Here is a 5992-nt window from a genome sequence, read left to right as displayed (position 1 = left end):
TGAAAGAGTCAACTCAGTAAGTAATAAAAGGTAGAAGAGAAGAAAGTAAAATGGATAGAATGATTATTTACCTATACACAAATCAAATAATAAAACAATGGGGGAAACCTTAACGAATAAAGAAAGGGAAGTCAAAAAGCAGGAATAATCCCACAAAACATTTAGGGATGAAAAAACCACATTCTATCCTGGAAAAAAAAAAAAAAAAGCAAATTGTCAAACAGTTAGAATTTAGAATGTAACACATATGTAGTTCTGTTTTTAGCATAATGCTTCAAGCATAGTATGCACTCAATGAGTAAAGAAAGGATTTTAGGTTATAGCATTTTACACCAAAGTAATGTGTTTAGCTGCAATTTGAAGGGTTAATGCATTTTTGTTATTTCTCTATTTTAAATTGAGCTGCTGAATATTTTATAGATTATGAGAAACAGAATTGAAAAAACAATGGAAATTTTGTGATGCTACATTTGCAAATGCAATGAAAAAGGTAACAATTCATTGGGAGAATCTGAAGATATGACAGGTAATTATTTATTTGCCAACCCTTGGAAACCTCCTCTATTCCTTTGCCATTATATGAGCCAAATAATCAAATAAGAATATTTGCAGGCCGGGCGCGGTGGCTCAAGCCTGTAATCCCAGCGCTTTGGGAGGCCGAGACGGGCGGATCACGAGGTCAGGAGATCGAGACCATCCTGGTTAACACAGGGAAACCCCATCTCTACTGAAAAATACAAAAAACTAGCCAGGCGAGGTGGCGGGCCCCTGTAGTCCCAGCTACTCGGGAGGCTGAGGCAGGAGAATGGTGTAAACCCAGGAGGCGGAGCTCGCAGTGAGCTGAGATCCAGCCACTGCACTCCAGCCTGGGCAACAGAGCGAGACTCCGTCTCAAAAAAAAAAAAAAAAAAGAATATTTGCAATGAACTTATAATTTAGAACTTCTAAAATTTCTATAGCCAGAATAAAGGCAATTAACAGGATTAAAGCGGTGAACTTTTTCCTGCTCTTGAAAGCTGAATTCATTAGTGATGTTCTATAAAGTCTATAAATTATTTTTTAAAATGACACTTCCATTGTGTGGGTATTTTTAAGCCTATTGCTAATAGTAACTTTAAGCCATCTGATCTGGAATGTAAGCATGTTTTGTTAGAGTTAAAACAAAATGAAATCCTATTTTGCCAGTAGTTACAACTTTACCATCTCTCCCAGGGGCAGCAAAAAGAAATAGATTATTTTTAGGCAAATGTGAGGCACTATATTCTTAGATTATCATTCAGATATTCATCAAATATTCAATGAGGGTTTCTCAGTGCCAAACATTGTGTTGGAGTTGGAGATCCACTCATGAAATTAATGAGTCAGCCTCCTCCAGAATTCACAATAATTTCTCTAGTCCTTCCTTGATTAATTTTGCAATCTCCAAACTATTTGAGATATATCTGTGCATGTGTATGGATGTGTAGACTCATGAATATAAAACATTACTATAAAAAAGATAACTACTTAACATTTAACCATGATTATTGTAGGACGTGCAACACTTACTTTTAAAAAATGTAAAGTACAAGTATCTTTAAAAGCCGCATAATGTGGGATTCAACAATTCTACTTTTAGGAATTCATCTTCACAAAATGATAAAGGTTAGCAGCAAATATTTAATTACAAGGATGCTCATAGTAGAATTATTATTATTGTTATTATTATTATTTTAAGACAGGGTCTCACTCTGTTGCCCAGCTGGAGCACAGTAGTGTAATCAGAGCTCACTTGCAGCCTCGAACTCCTGGCTTTAAGCAATCTTCCCATCTCAGCCTCCTGAGTAGCTGAGACTACAGGTGCTCACCACCACTCCTGGATAATTTTTTTTTTCTTTTACAGAGGCAAGGTCTCGCTATGTTGCCCAGGCGTATTTTTTTTAAGTGCAAGAAACATCTTAGATCAATACAGGATTGCTTACATAAATTATGTTCACACAATGGGAAACTAGGTAATATTAAAAAGGATTATGTAGAAATGTCTTCATTGATATGGAAAAAATTCCATGATATATTAGAAAGTGAAAATTAGAAGTTTCCTTGTTGCTTAGGTGTCCAGTACGAAAACAAGTCCTGACTGTGCTCTGAACCTGGGCAAGACACTTGACCTCACAGACTCAGTTCTTCCATCTGTTATGTGTGGAATTTGTGTTACCCTCAAACTCATATGCTGAAGTCCTAATCCACAGTGCCTCAGAATGCAATTGTATTTGGAGATACAGTTTTTAAAGAGGTAATTAAGTTAAAATGAGGCTATTAGGGGGCCTTAATCCAATATGGCTGATGTCCTTGTAAGAAAAGGAGATGAGTACACAGACTGTACAGGGGTAAGACCACGTATAGACACAGGGAGAAGACAGCCTTCTGCAAGGCAAGATGAGAAGCCTCAAAGGAAACCAACCCTGCCAACAACTTGATCAGAGACTTTTAGATTTCAGAACTTTCAGAAAGTAAATGTCTGTTGCTCAAGCCACCCAGTCTGTGGTAATTTGTTACAGCACTCCTAGCAAACTAATACACTATCTAGAAGAGGGAGAAAATCTTAATATTATCTTTATTTAGCTCACAAGTTTGCTGTAAGTCAAACAGATGTAATCCCTTTGTAAACTGTAAAACACTACATAAATGTGAACAATTGTTATTCACATGGTCCTTGAAAATGCAGTCATGTTGTTATGATTTGAATTTTATATTCCTTTAGTAGGGCAGACACTCAGTATCAGTACAGGAGATGGGGAGAAGCAAGAGATTTCCTAGGGCTGTAGCAAAAAACACAAATGATTTGTCTTTGAAAGAAGAGGCAAAATAAAAGGAATAGTTCCTTACATTCATGCTGCAAATTTGAAAGCAAACAGATACCTAAACTACATATAATAACAATATCTAATATGTATTAAGCATTTACTAAGTACCTAGCATAATCCCAAGTACTTTTTTTTTTTTTTTTTTTTTTTTTTTTTGAGACGGAGTCTCGCTCTGTCGCCCAGGATGGAGTGCAGTGGCGCGATCTCGGCTCACTGCAAGCTCCGCCTCCCGGGTTCACGCCATTCTCCTGCCTCAGCCTCCCGAGTAGCTGGGACTACAGGCGCCCACAACCGCACCCGGCTAATTTTTTGTATTTTTAGTAGAGACGGGGTTTCACCGTGGTCTCGATCTCCTGACCTTGTGATCCGCCTGCCTCGGCCTCCCAAAGCACTGGGATTACAGGCGTGAGCCACCGCGCCCGGCCCCAAGTACTTTTAATATGTGTTCTTGGCCAAGTGCGGTGGCTCACGCCTGTAATCCTAGCACTTTGGGAGGCTGAGGCGGGCGGATTGCCTGAGCTCAGGAGTTCAAGACCAGTCTGGACAACATGGTGAAACCCTGTCTCTACTAAAATCCAAAAAATTAGCTGGGCATGGCCGCGTGGACCCGTAGTCCCAGCTACTCAGGAGGCTGAGGTAGAAGAATTGCTTGAACCTGGGTGGCAGAGGTTGCAGTGAGCCAAGATTGGGCCATTGCACTCCAGCCTAGGCGACAGTGAGACTCTGTCCCTCTCTAATTAAATCTCATATCATATGTTCTCTAAATCACATATCAACCCTATGGTAAAAGTGCTTGTTATGTGTATGTGTGTAGTGCACCGTGTGTGTGTGTATATATATATGTTTATGTATGTGCATCTATTTTCGTTTTGTTACATGTATCTTTTTTTTTTTTTGGAGACGGGGTTCACTCTGTCGCCCAGGCTGGAGTGCAGTGGTGCAATCTTTGCTCACTGCAACCTCTGTCTCCCGGGTTCAAGCGATTCTCCTGCCTCAACCTCCCAATTAGCTGGGATTACAGGCGCCCGTCACCACACCGAGCTAATTTTTAGTAGAGATGAGGTTTTGCTGTTGGGCAGGCTGGTCTCAAACTCCTGACCTCAAGTGATCCACCCACCTTGGCCTCGCAAAGTCCTGGGAGACAAGAGCGAAACTCCGTCTCAAAAAAAAAAAAAACAAAAAACAAAAAACAGCTCTTTTAGGATGAAATACTATATTCCTCCTAAAGTGGTTTAGATAGTCACCAAACTAAGGATACCAAATATTCTTACACTTTCAATTGCAGTGAGCCGAGATGTCACCACTGCACTCCAGCGTGGGTGACAGAGCAAGACTCCCTCTCAACAAAAAAAAAGGGGGGTGGGTTGGGAGGGGGGCTATCATTTTAACCTAGTAGATTGGCAAAGATTATTTTTTAAAAATATTTAAAAAAATTAGTTCAGTAATTTTCCCTTGAGAATTTGTTCAAGGGAAATAATGAGACTAGAGTTCAAAAACATACGTGCAAGTATATTCATTACACAATTGTTAATGGGTTTAAAAAATTCAAGTAATTTAATGTAGCAATTGACGTTTGGTCAAATTAACCAAGATATATATTCTTTCATTTAGCAATTCTGTTGGAATCTATCCCTTGGAGTAGTAAATAAAACCAACAGTTCTCAGGATGCAACATTTACAACAGCAGTTTGTAGAAGCAAAAAATGGCAAATCCACAGCACGGAGGAGGAAAAAGAAAAAAATTGCACATGGCCAGGCACGGTGCCTCACGCCTGTAATCCCAGCTCTTTGGGAGGTGGAGCCGGGCGAATCACCTGAAGTCAGGAGTTCCAGGCCAACCTGGCCAACATGGCGAAACCCTGTCTCTACCAAAACTACAAAAATTAGCTGGGTGTGGTGGCACATGCCTGTAATCCCAGCTACTCAGGAGGCTGACGCACAGGAGAATCGTTTGAACCCAGGAGGCTAAGGCTGCAGGGAGCCGAGATCACGCCACTGCACTCCAGCCTGGGCGACAAAGCGAGACTCCGTCTCAAAAAAAAAAAAAAAAAAAAGGCATATAATGATCATCTTTATGCATTCAGGTAAGATATTGTGTGCACATTCACGAAATAAAAATAGACTAAAGGGTGGTTTATGGAATACCATGCAGTTGTGTATGTGTATGTGTATATATATATATATGGTTGTCTGAAGATATTTTGGAACTCCAAACACCTTGACAATGACCACTGAATACCCCCATTCCACCTAAAAGCTGAATTGGAGTTACAAGATTTGGTTACCAAGGCATTTATTTGAGCATTAACTTTTATTTTGCCCTTGAAAAGCTCCTAATTCTAGTTATCTTTATCCAAGCGTAAGAGGTTCAAGACCCGACTGAAGATACAGATGCAAACTGACAGACAATGAGCCAGTCTCACACACCTCGGCTTTGTATTTTCAGACAACCCTTTACTTACAAACTTCTGGGCCAATGGTCTGAAAATGGTTGGGACTGAGGTGCTGGGGATACAATGATGAACAGCAGCCGCTGAAGCCCTGTCAGGTGGAGGAGGCCCGGTTACCTCAGACCCTCACTGAGCCTTTTCTTTTTTTTTTTCTTTTGAGACGCAGTCTCCCAGGCTGCATTGCAGTGCCTCACTGCAACCTACGCCTCCCGGGCTCAAGCCTTTCTCCTGCCTCAGCCTCCCGAGTAGCTGGGATTAAAGGCGGCGCCACCACGCCAGGCTAATTTTTGTATTTTTGGTAGAGACGAGGTTTCACCATGTTGGCCAGGCTGGTCTCGACTTCCTGACCTCAGGGGATCCGCAAGCCTCAGCCTCCCAAAGTGCTGGGATCACAGGCACCAGCCACCGCGCCCGGCTACTGCGCCTTTTCTAAACCTTGGCTCCTACGTACTTACCAGAATAGAGAGCGCAGAGAATCTGTCTACGACTTCCAGCCAATGGCTACACTTCTTTTCTCAGCCCTCGTCCACTGTTCTATTTTAACCAATCAGAAACGTTTTTCAAACGTTTCCCCTCCCCGCTAAGTGCGCAGGCTCCTGGAAAGTTGTCTTCACTTCCGGGCCGCGGTCTAGGGCGGCTACGTGTGTTGCCATAGCGACCATTTTGCGTTAACTGGTTGGTAGCTTCCCTCCTGGGGGT

This window comes from Macaca mulatta, chromosome 13, assembly GCF_049350105.2.
Source record: "Macaca mulatta isolate MMU2019108-1 chromosome 13, T2T-MMU8v2.0, whole genome shotgun sequence".
Lineage (NCBI taxonomy): Eukaryota > Metazoa > Chordata > Mammalia > Primates > Cercopithecidae > Macaca > Macaca mulatta.
The sequence above is the reverse complement of the archived record's forward strand: the minus strand, read 5'-3'. Positions refer to the sequence as shown.